Consider the following 13403-nt stretch of genomic DNA (forward strand, 5'->3'; position numbering starts at 1 on the left):
TCCTTTTTCTGTCTGACAGTTAGGCTCCAGTGCTCACCATCACTACAAAATTAATCGCAGAAATCATTTTCAGTAGAGAAAAACACAGACCTCTCTGCTCACTACTAAACTTCATGCGTGGTGTGCCTTTGAGACATAAGCCGCGTTTCCTCCTGGTGGTTCATTTTGGATTGTCTCGGTACGGCGCGCATTTTTACGGCGCGACTGACTTATCCCTGGACAGATCCCCAAATAACTGAGATGAGCCGTCCTACTTTTTGGCACCCTTCCCTATGGGTGCCAGATTAAACTGATCCGATCTCGGAAGATGGAGCTACAACACTGCAGACCGTTGATTGATCAAAAGAATCATCACTTACCGTGCGATGGTGGCTGTATTTCTGTTGGCAGCACACAATCTTCTCTGAAACAAAGCTTGATTGCGCTTTGTAACAAAGAGCCACATAACAATCACAAAGAAGACAGATTGCTGCATGTCTTCCATCGTTACTCTTTCTTTACTGTGTCACATTTTTCTTCTTCATTGTATTTATAAGTGGGGTACACTGTGTCGTGCTGCTATGACGTCATGCTATTATTTGCCGCTTTCGGCATCCAGCTTACACGCCGCCTACCACAAGAGGGCACAGTTTGCTGTGGAAATGCAAACGCGATTAGGCTTAACTGTACCAAACTGTGACAAACCGTACTGAAGCGACTGAAGCAAACTGGTGGAAACGGGGCTTTAGATGTGCTGTAAATCAATCCAGTCCTGTCCAACCCAATGGGGAAGCTATGAAGTAGCATTTAGAGATAACACATATTGATAACCATATTGCTGATAACCTTATTTTACGTTGTGGCTCACGATCAGGCATAAATCAAGACGTGAGAGTTTTTCAAAATCACTTAGGAACGCCTCATGGTTTCTTTAAACTAGGGATGGGTACCTTTCATATTTGGAATGATACGGTACTGATGCTTGGCAATTGGTATCGGTGCTCAAAGGGACCAATTTTTGCTACCTTTGTGTTTATGTGGTCTTTCATTCATTTTCTGAACCGCTTATCCTGTTCAGGGTCACTGGTGGCTGGAGCCTATTCCAGCTGGACTGGTCACCAGTCAATCACGGGGCTGACACAGAGACAGACAATCATTCACTCACACACTCACACCTAGGGACAATTCAGAGTGTTCAGTTAACCTGATGAGCATGTTTTTGGACTGTGGGAGGAAGCCAGAGTACCCGGAGAGAACCCACGCATGCACAGGGAAAACATGCAAACTCCAAACTCCACACAGAAAGCTGGGATTCGAACTGGTAACCTTCTTGCTGTGAGTCTGCAGCGCTAACTGTTGTGCCACTGTGCAGCCTGTATAAGTGGTTATAAATATCAATATGTTTAAATACTAATATCTCAATGTTTTTTCAATTAAACATATTTTTTTTCTCGGCTGGCCTGGGAACGTCTTGGGATCCCCCCGGAAGAGCTGGACGAAGTGGCTAGGGAGAGGGAAGTCTGGGCTTCCCTGCTTAGGCTGCTGCCCCCGCGACCCGACCCCGGATAAGCGGAAGAAGATGGATGGATGGATGGATATAAACTTGCAATGCTGTGTTCATGTCTAGCATGGATCCTTTACATAAAACCTTTACTCTTCGACTTTCTCACAGTCACAAGGATGTGTTAAGGTACCGAAACACGTTGCCATCTGATTTTACAAATCAGTATTTGATACTAGAGATGTAATTTGGTTGGTATCCATATAAGTACCTAATTTGGTACCCATGTCTCTTTTTAACAAGCATAAATCAAAGAAAAAAGCTGCTCATTTTCAGCATTTCGATCTCTTCAATATGTTTCCAGGAACAAGAAGAGGGGGTTCTGTGAACATTTCAAATGTTAAAATCAAATCAGAGTCAGTCTTACTTAAACACACCAAACCGTTTGTCTTTTCTACTCTACTCTTTTCTTGACTTGTGGAGACCAACTCTCAGCATGAGTCAGGGCTCCAAACCCATGAACAATCATTTAACCCTTTGCTGTCCTATACTCATTTTGCACTATTAGCTTTTAAGGCTTAAATTGATCTTTTTGAATCATTAATATTTTGAACAATACCTCCGTTACTCAACTGCACTCATTCACAGGTACTTATAAACAGAGGTGGGAGAAAGTCATTGTTTTGCAAGTCTCAAGTAAGTCTCAAGTCCTTAAACCCAAGTCTTGAGTCAAGTCTCAAGTAAAGACGTGCAAGTCCAAGTCGAGTCTCAAGTAAAGAGAAGACAAGTCAAGTCAAGTCTGAAGTCTTAGGCTTAAAATTTTCGAGTCCTTTCAAGTCATAAGCACTTTTTTTTTTTAAAACAAAAAATAAGTAATTTCAACAAATAATCTTATTTGACCAGTGCGATTTATGTATTTTGAGGTGCTTTATTTTTTAGATAAAATGTGACCAGTGTTACAGAGCTTGATGACAGAAAAAGAGTGCTGACATAGCATTCAGAAAACAATGAGTGCTGAGCGCTGCAACAACAATTTAACTTTTGAAAATGTGGTCATTTTGTGATGTGATAATTCCTTTTAACTCATCTAATGTGTGTGTGTGCTGAGTGTGTGTATACATACAGGGTGTGTAAGTGGATATATAGGGTTGGTGTGTGTAAGTGAGGACGTTGGACTGGTTAACATTAGGTTTAAGGTGCTATTACCAGTCCTAAACCTCCAGTTATGTGTTTAAGTTTCAATCTTACTGAAAATTTCAAGTATTTTCAAGTCATCACGCTAAAGTCAGAGTCAAGTCCCGAGTCACTGATGTCGAAGTCCAAGTCGAGTTGCAAGTCTTTGATGATATTGTCAAGTCGAGTCCAAAGTCATCAAAATTGTGACTTGAGTCTGACTCGAGTCTAAGCCACATGACTCGAGTCCACACCTCTGCTTATAAACCTCATACTCACGATTGTTGCTCTTGGGTTAAATCATATTTACTGCACTCGTATGAACTGTTTTAATATTTTCTTCTAGATTTATTTCATTATTGATATTATTCTCTCTTTAATATTTGCGACATTCACATATTTAATACACATCATCCCTGTGCTGAATATGATCTATATTTGCCTTATTTAAGTGTAGAAATTAAATACAAACACAAACACAGAAAAAAAACAAAACGTGGGAACAAAAGGGACATAACAAACAGCTCAACTGATCTGATAATTGCTTTCATTGTTGAACGATAAGTCTGCACTTTCAAAAAGCGAGACATGTAAACACAAAGTAAACACACACTCTTTCCAGAGTTTGCTTTGCTGCTCAGAAATCTGCTTTGCATGTCGACCACCGAGACAAGCATGTTTTCACACGACTTTAAATGTCAGTTTTAAGTAATGGTATGTAACACACATGTTCTGCGTGTGTATCATACTTTTGTGTGTATGTGTGTGTGTGTGGATACTATTATTTTGAAGAACGGTCAGGAGAAGGTTAAAGAAGCTTAAGCAGAGCCCTGAGCTGTCACCTCATGTCTGATGTGATGATTGCTCTCTGGGTTCTTGTCATCTAACCTTTTCCTTTGGCCTTAACTGCCAGAAAAACTTTGTGTTTAACTCTGACCTGGGCCTCAAACAGTGAGTAAAAAAACACTCAAGTATAAACAAATACACATGACATGACAAACAGAGCCAGACCTGTAGTTAGTTATGAAATCAAATTAAGGCTAATTAGCCGGTAAAGACAGACGTGAGAAATGGTAAAGAGAGCCAAGCAGTGAAACCACAAATATCCTGGATTTCCAAAGCAGTCAAATACCATCAAGTCAAGCTGAGAGGTGTTGGAAATTGAGCCATAACAGAATCGTTTAGCCTCCTGCTTAAAGATAAACAAGTCTCTTCTTGCCCTTGCTTGCGTCTTTTTATCATCAGTTTGTCACCATCAGGGGTATAAATCATCACAAACACCCACAGGCTAAAGAAAGGAGACCCCCTGCTTACTACACTTAAAAAAAATGAAAACATCAATAAAAGTCTGCATTCCTTCCTCAGAATACTCCAAGAAACAAAGAACCATCTGGACAGTAAGATAATTACAGCTTCCACTATTCCGCTCTACTGTGTGCATTTATGAAGCAAAGAAGAAGACACAATCCTCTGACAGCGGGGAAACTCCACCGTCTGCAACCCCCCATAATTTGGTTATGAACCAGAACCTGGAAAAAAAAAACGTGAATTCACTGATTCACCTAAAATAAATGTGTTGTGTAAAATATTTAATGATTTGGACATTCTCTTTTTTTATTGTCTTTTTATTTTATCAGATCAGAAGTGGAAGGCTGTACAAATGTAGAGAATATATATATATATATATATATATATATATATATATATATATATATATATATATATATATATATATATATATATATATATATATTAGTGCTGGGCAAGTTAACATGTTAACCCATCAATCTATTAACGCCATTGAATATTTTATCCCACATTAGTGCATGTTGCTCACATTTATTTTGTAAATGTTTGTTGCTGACCGCGGTGGAACCGGCAACGCCATGGAACTTAAAGGCGCTCGCCGCTTAGTGTATCAGTCCGCGCGCACGGCGTGCCAGATATAAACAAACGCAGGTAGTCTGCCAGGACGAAGAGACACGATGAGAACTAGAGCCTTATTCAGCGGTGTTCTTGTGTGAAAGTAACGCGCTGAAAATTCTCTAAATGAAGCGTGAATGCAGACCAATATCAGATTTTTTCGGTGGGAGTCAGTTTATTTGTGTTTTTGGTCAGGTAAAATATGGCCCCGTCTGAGTGCAGAGGAAACCGGCAGAGGAGCAGGGAGGGGGTGTTTGGTGCGTACGCTCTGGGCTTCTGCTGCACAAAAACACTGCTGTAGGGGTAATTTCTGCCCTAAACCTTGTGATAGGACCCAACTTGTTCCATCCCGAAGTATCACTTTAATGCCCTGACAGTGGCAATAAGCTTTAATTTTGTATTTACATTTTGTAAATTTGATTTGCGCTAAATATGTGATTTAACTATTACTGTATAACAAGTACTGATTTAGTGTTTGCATGACAAATGTTATGGCACTTTCACAATGCGATTAATAATGATTAATCAGGGAAATCATGCGATTAATTACAAATAAAAGTTTTAATCATTGCCCAGCCCTAATATCTATCTATCTATCTATCTATCTATCTATCTATCTATCTATCTATCTATCTATCTTTATATATATATTTATTTATTTATTTAAGTGAGTGAGGAGTGGGGTTGCAGTAATTATACGTCATGTGCCCTTGTTGGCTATGCGTGTATGAAATGTATCATGCTGAAGTACACCTCTCTGAAGTGTGCCATGCCTGAGCACAGATTTGGGGGTTTCACACTGGAACCAGACAAACTGGACTTAAGAGCTGAAGCATGCTGGGGCACGGTAAAGATGGCCACTGTTACAGCATCCTCCAAATCCAAAATACTGCAGGAGTGCAATGGAGGGAAACCAGTGGAAGTCATCGACCATGGTCAGTATATACGCCCTACCTATACATATATATATACATATAAATATAAATTGATTTCACAGGAAATTTGTCTTGGTGTCGAGTGATGTCTCGGTTTGTTTATGTTTCAAGGGCTGTGCAGTCCATCCCCTTAGCACTTCCCTTGACCATACGGAGAACTGGGACACTACTTTACTAGACATGCACACACAAAAGCAAGGGATAAGGGGTAGAATTGGAATTGGCTAAGACTTAGTCGGTTAGTCTAGTCTTTTGAATAACACATCATTTAGTTTTAGTCCTTTGAAACTTTTCAGTCTTAGTCTAGTTTTAGTCAACTTAGTCTTTAGTCTCATAGTTTTAGTGTAGTTTTAGTCAAATATAATATAAACAACCTAAGTGTTGTGAAAACGTCCCGTAAACTGTGTAAAGTTTTGCAAATTGGTCTTAGGTCTCCTTCCGTGTGACTGCTGCTGCTGAGGGGCAATAGACAGAGACGTTTACCTGTTTAGTTATGTGGCGTCACATTGTTCTGTAACATTTCTGCTATTTGTTATGTGTTAGTGTAGATGTTCATTGTTTCCAGTGTTCAGGCAGTGAAGGCAATCGAAAATTCTGTGAGTGAGAGTGCAGCAGGAAGGAGGGGTGGAGGTGTGTCAGTGTGTGTGAGAGCTGAGAGAGGCAGGAGACTCCACAGGATAGACTGTTATGAGCTATTCGTTTTCAATTTAATAAAATGTTGTACAAATCAGCGTCACCCTTTCAGTGTTTGGATGGATGTAACAAAACTATTGTTAAATCATTTGTTATAATGATAAATAAACTTTCTCTTGCATCTTGCCTTACCTGTTTCATCCTCTCCATCTGGAGTTTCTTTGTTATCCCTCAGCTCATCTTGATGGAAAAGTTACGAAGTTTGGCTCATGTGGTGGCAACAGACTGTAATGTTTTTCTTCTGATGTATCTCTCCTTTTCAGCACCAATCTCACTCTTCTTACTGTCCATATTCTTGTTTTTGTACCATTGACTGTGTTATAATTAGGGATGGGTACCAAATTATGAACTATTATAGGTACCAGCCAAATTACGTCTGTAGTGCCGAGTACCGATTCGCATAAAATCAAACAGTACCATGTTTCGGTACCTTAACACATCCTTGTGACTGTGAGTGAGAGAAGGGGGGCGATTTTCCAAACTGGACATGAACACAGCACTGCAACTTTTTTATTTTGAGAAATAAATATGTTAAATTGAAAAACCCCATTGTGGCTGCCTGTTACAGCAGCTCTGTTTTCCTTGTCTGTTTCTAGAAATTTTCTTATCTTTTTTTTTTATCATTTTTTGTTGAAGTGGGTCATTACTTTGTACGATTCATTTGATGGTCATGGACACCAAACTGGTTTTGTCGTCAGTGATATTTTTACAACTTTTGCTCCTGTGTTTGTCTGGAAATCCTACATGTAACCATGGCCGCATCGTTTTCATGTGAAATCAGCTGTTAACAGCCTGTAGCATGGTAATGCTAACTAGTGCAAGCCCCGATGTTCCCCACAAGGTGAGGAGAACGGGGTGAGGACGACGTGCTGGCTCTCAGGTGTGAGCTAAGAAGTGACGACGTGGACCTGTCCTTCCATCCATCGTTATTGGGAACGTAAGATCTATCTCCAATAAGATGGACGAGCTAGCTGTGCTAACCCAGCAACAGAGGGAATACCAGAAGGCAGAGTAGCATCATGCTATTCACAGACATGGCTAACAGAGCTAACACCAGACACCAACACCACATTGGAGGAGCTTCACCTGCTGTGGGCAGACAGGATCCAGGAGACAGAGACTGAACAGACTGCTGAAGAAGCTCAGTCCTGGACCCTGTGGAGGTGGAGACTGGCTGACTGGAGAGTGATGGACAAGTTGTCAGCATCTATTTTCTTATGGACCTTTTTGCACTTTCTATAATTTTTCTTACTTTGGTTTTCTTGACTGCTGCTGTGACTCCCTAATTACCCCTTGGGGATAAATTAAGTATTTTCTATTCTATTCTATTCTATTCTATTCTATTCTATTCTATCCTATTCTGTAAACACACAAAAGTAATGTAAATTGGTACCGTTGAGTACCGATACGGATTGCCAGGTACCAGGCATCAGTACCGTATCATTTTAAATGTGAAAGGTACCCATCTCGAGTAACAATGAGGGTTTGTCCTCATGACCCCCAAGCACTGCTGTATGTACCTGTGCATGGACGTGTTGTCAAGGTTACGGGCAGCTGTTTAGGAGGAAAAAAAGACAGATGCCCAGGGACGGTATTATCAGCGCCAGAGAGACATTTTAACACAGTGCCACTCCGGGACTGCGTCTCTCCCTAACATTGTTGTCTCATCTTTGTTTCTTGACCAAAGTGTCCACTGAATTTCATCACAGTCTTTGTCATCATGTCAGACTTTTTTAGTTTTTACCTATTATTCATGCTTGAAAAAGGTTCGTAGACAAATATTTTTCGTCATTGTGTCCTTCAACAAAATTAGCACTGTAGTAGGCATGTGCAATTTGACATTGATGGATGGGGTTTTCCAGGAGGTTCCCCTCAGTTATGACATAATCTGCACCTGCGTTGCTTTCATGGTGCAGTTAGTTAACTGGCTGATTACTTGTAATTGTAATTTCATTGTCTTTGTTTTCACTGCTTGAGACGCTCCATCTCCTGCTTCTTTGAAACACCCCATCTCCTGATTCTTCAATAAGCTACCAGACCCTTTTATCATCACACCCTCTACTCGGCTTCAAGGCCCTGTTGTGTAACCGCAAATTCATTGCTTTTGTTTCCACCATTTGAGACCACCATCACCTTTTTTCTTTGCAAAGGAAAATAAAACCGGCAGAAGTCTCTATTTCATTCTTCACCAGAAAAAGGAAAATTTCCACAACAATTGCAGTCGTGCATGGAGCTGTGGTCAAACGGCTCCATAACAGTGCATTAGAACTAATGCAGAACTAACCCAGAAGTGAAACCCATCAGCTACCGGTGCCAAAAAAGAGCGGAGAAGAGCCGGACATGGATCTGGTGGAATTTGATGGTCAAGAAAAAAGGGACCAAAGGGCTACTTATGAGCTTCTATGAAAAGCTAGCATCTCTGCTGACTTTACATATTTCAGATCTCTGCAGAAGCAGGCTCTGTAGTGGAAGAGTCCAGGTGCCTCATTGCATCTACTATAGCTAACTGTACCCCTGCTCCTGGCTCACCCAAAACAAATAACGTACAAAACACAATTTGTGTGAGATTTAGCTGCCTTGTTGTTTCCTCTTCTCCTGGTGGACTCAGGACTTTCACATTCTTAAATAATTGAGCAGGTCTGTTTTACTGTCTCTCTTGTCCTTAATGGGGTGTGTGGGCGTGAATGGAGCCTCTCTAAACATCCAGACACTGCCAGCACCTCCTACTCTTCCTCAACCAGCAAAACATGAAGACAGTTTTGCAATCTCTCTGCAGAGAATCTCTATAATCTTTTTTTTTGTTCTGAGTTAAACATTTCCCAGCTCTGTGTGCACAGAAAACCATCCATCTGTCTCACATTTCAAACAACATTTTTACGAGCTCAGTCACAGACCTCAAACAAAGAAACTTTTCTGTTTGTGGATCTCTGAGGTGGGTGACTCCTTTGTTCCAGAGACTTCTACACCAAATAACCCAGATCATACTGTGCCTGAAACAGAAGGGGAAATTGGACACGTGGGGCTAAAATGAATTCTACAAGAAAATAAAAATTAAAACCAAAACAATACATTCTTAAGATTAAATGAGATGACTTCATTTCAAGTTCGGATTTCTGACTTTTGGTTGTAAATACAGACACTTGAGCTTCTTCTCAAGGTCAGGTATTGATAGGAAAACCGGCTGATCAGGTTTGAGCCATAGTTGAGTCATTTTTTAACTCACAAAACAGTGTTTGCTCAAGATTTCAGATGTTTAACAGCCTCTTAAAGCATCCTGACAAACACTCCGAGAGGTCATATTCTGAAAAAAAAATGTCACTTACTGTTTTTATGTGTGTTTTCAAACATGCAGGGCTCAGAGAAAGGAGACACACCCACAGATAGACGACAGAAGACACAAGCAGATAAAACTAGTGTGAGAATGTGTAATATAATCAAACCCTCTCTGCTGATCACACTGTAAACCCGAATAAGTTGGATTTACTTGAAAAATAGTTGTAAACCAGTTACCTGAAAAAAAAAAAAAAAGTCATGACACAAGTTAACTTTACTCAACATCTTAAGTAGTTACGATTATTATCACAAAATTATTCTAGTGAATGTCTTTAATCAAATAAAATTGTTACAAATTAAAATATTAAGTAATGTTAAAAAATGTTGCATATCACTGTAAAACATGATAAGTTGACCTTACTCAAAACTGAAAGATTGGATACCAATAAATTTGCCTTATGAATTCAGTAAATGTATCAATAAAAATTGAAGCAGATCTGAACAACTAAATCAAATAACATTTGAAAGTTGAGCTGGGTCTTATATCCACAGCGTCCCCTCCTCACTCATGGTTGCAAACGCCGTCACAACAAAAATCAGCTCATAACTTTAGAAACCATGAATGAGGAGGGAACTCTGTGGATATGAGACCCTGCTGTACAATGAAAAATTTCCTTCAGGGGGCACAGGTTGTCTGAGCCCGGGTCGCACCTCCAGGGCCTTGGAAAGAGTGGCTCGCCAGCGTGCTTTCATCATTCCAAAAGCTCTTTCAATGACAGAACGAGCCTTTGAATGATGTGCATTGTACCTCTCCTGGTTACGGCCTTGCACAGGATGCTTGTAAGGTGTTATGATGCCTTTAGGTTTTTCGAGGCAAGGATAGGCACCATCACGAAGTAGACAGTAACCTGCTGGAGGGTACAGAGCCTGGTAGAAGATGGGGCTGTTACGCAGAACTCTGGCATCATTAACTGAACCTGGATAGCCCACAAACGCATCCAGGAATCTACCTCTTGCATCACAGATGGCCTGCATTTGGATGGATGGAAAAAGTTTGTCATTAAGATAATCTGCATAGTACTGATTACCTGGTGCCATTGATGCGTATGTGGCATCCATCAATGGCACCAGCAACATGAGCAAATGCAGGGCTCTGTGCAAGGTCCCAGAATCCTTGGCCAATGGCAGGAAGCTCATGAGGAGATGGCAGAGAGATGATGCTTGGAAGCTTGGCCTTAATCTCCCCACATACTCAGTGTATCATTTTGTGGACTGTGCTCCTTGGTATCCCAAATGCTGAACTGACCACAGATAGGGAAAGTCCATGGGCCAAACTATGAAGAAAAACAAGAACCTCCATCTCCTGGCCCCAACCATGGTCCCTTGGGGAAGAGATTAACCTAAGGAGGTAACCCACGGTGGCTCTTGTAACATGGAAGTCCCTCTTAAGACAGGCCTTGGGATTATTACAGAGCTTCATGATTGGAGTGGCTGCTTTCAGCTGCATGTACAGCCCTCTGCCCACCTAGGATAAAACAAAGTGATTTGATTAACTTAGACACGTTATGTCTTATTTCAGCACTGAAATAGAAATAGGCTGATGAAAGTCATGTTGCAGAAGAGTTTTCTGCTAATGTTCCAGCTATTTCTTATTTTCATTTTTTATGTTCTTGTGAAATTTTGATACAATCTTAAAATACAACAGATAGTTTTCTGCTTCTCTGACATTCAAATATACTGTCTTGTTTTTTGCAACTATTTAGGGCAACCTGTTCAATGACATGATGACTAAATAACTATTAATTGACTTTACATTAAATTAGACATTAAAGGCGATTTACTGATTCAATGTCATATAATTTAATAAAGATGAATCAAATCAATATCCAGATTAATTTTTACAGACCGCTTTAGCAACAAAAAAAGCTTACCTTTTGCTGCTGCATGGTCTAAAGTAAAAGACACCTCTAATGTTACTGTTATTGTCTGGTTCATGAATGGCAATTTAAGTTGCCACAGTGAAAGTGTTAAGCCCAAAGCGGAGCGAGACGTCAGCATTTTCACTGAAAACTCCGGCTTACTGTTTACACGGTAATGGTGGATGTGTTGTGTTTTAGGAGTAATCCACCTTAAAGGCTGTTTCTGAAAGCTTCTGTTTTAGATCCACTTAAAACGCTCTTTCTGTGTGAACAAGAGGCCGAAAGACAACAATACAGTGGTGTAACAGGCCTCACAGTAACAGATGAGATGAAGGACACTGTTTATCAGAGCAATCTGAGCTTCAACAACACCTCAACAGACACACAGCAGTGATGCAGTAATTCATAACAAAGAAGTCCAAACAAAGTACTGAGTGAATATAAACTGATTTACTTTCAAGAGGGTCAACATTTCTGTCATTACAATTCTTTCTCATTGGTCTCATTTCATATTCTAATTTCATGAGATTTTTTTTGTAGATTCTCATTCATCCAGATCATGTATATTCTTAAAGGGCAACTCCGGTTTTTTGTCACCTGGACCTTATTTATAGGTGTGTGCATGCTCATATACTCACTCAGACAAACATCGTGCAGCTCGGAGTCCTTCAGAAATTATTTAGATCCAACCCATTTTAGCCGCACTTAGCGGGGGCCACGGCAAGGGAGCTTCAGCTCGGGACATAATCTCTGCAAAATCGCTCATTTCAGCTATATTTTTTCATCCATCGCCAGTGTTATAAAGTCAGCTCGTCTACCGTCTTCAGTCTACGACTTCGAGTTTGACGGTTGTCCTTACCGGTTTGAGCCTGAGTACACGGACAAGGAGCTCCATGAAAGAAGGATGCAGAGGGAGAGAGATGAAGAGCTGGCTCGAGAACAACAAACAGGAGCACGTCCACCACTCAATGCTAACTGGTCGTGCGCTTGTGGACAGTGTTCGCCTATGGCAACAGAAGAGAAGTGTGTTTGTGATAACGATGGATAGCGATGGATGAAAAAATATAGCCGAAATGAGCGATTTTGCAGAGATTATGTCCCGCGCTGAAGCTCCCTTGCCGTGGCCCCCGCTAAGTGCGGCTAAAATCAGCTGGATCTAAATAACTTCTGAAGGACTACTCGCTGCACGATGTTTGTCTGAGTGAGTATATGAGCATGCACACACCTATAAATAAGGACCAGGTGTCAAAAAAACAGAGTTGCCCTTTAAGACTAAAGCTAGAGTTCTGGAAAGACGTTTCTACTCTCATCCAAGAAGCTTCATCACTTCCAGATTGCTGGCAAGGAAGAGTGTATGTATGTAACTGGGGAAGAGACAACAACGACTGGGAGGAGTTAGAAATTAATGAGTGGGTTGTAGAAACCCATTGGTTCACCTCCTGAGAGTCGTTAACTTCCTGAGTGGACAGTGGGAGTTCACAGAAGAGAAGGAGGAAAAAGGGAAGTTGTGAGGAGTTGGATGGTTGGACACTCCTGTCTGTGCCCTTCACTTCCTGATTATTGCACAGCTTTGATTTCAGAAATGAAAGAAAACTAAGGAAAAGTACAGAGTGACACCAACGCATCACCTTAGGATTACCTGGTGCTTTTCATTTCATGCTTTCTCTTTTTATCTCTGTCCTAAAGACACTTTTACTGCATCAATGTGCACAGAGCAGATGAAACGGGACAGGAAGTCAGATTCAAGATTTCCACGTTTCACTTTTCAATGACAAAACAATAATATATGATATATGATATATGAGTGGAGACAGGCCAGGAGTCAGCAGGTTTGAGGTTTTACAGCTCAACATGAACCAGGAGAGGAGAGGATCATCATTGGAATGGGAATCCTCAGTATGTGACTCCAGCTGTCTGGTGTGAGCTGATGGAGAGCACTCAGTCAAAATGCAACCAAACATGGATCTGGTTTGAGTCCACTTAACCATGCAAGGATCACTGGATGTC

This window comes from Halichoeres trimaculatus, unplaced genomic scaffold, assembly GCF_033239565.1.
Source record: "Halichoeres trimaculatus isolate MK-OKI-2021-1 unplaced genomic scaffold, fHalTri1.1 fHalTri1_scaffold_5, whole genome shotgun sequence".
NCBI classification, from domain to species: Eukaryota; Metazoa; Chordata; class Actinopteri; order Labriformes; family Labridae; genus Halichoeres; species Halichoeres trimaculatus.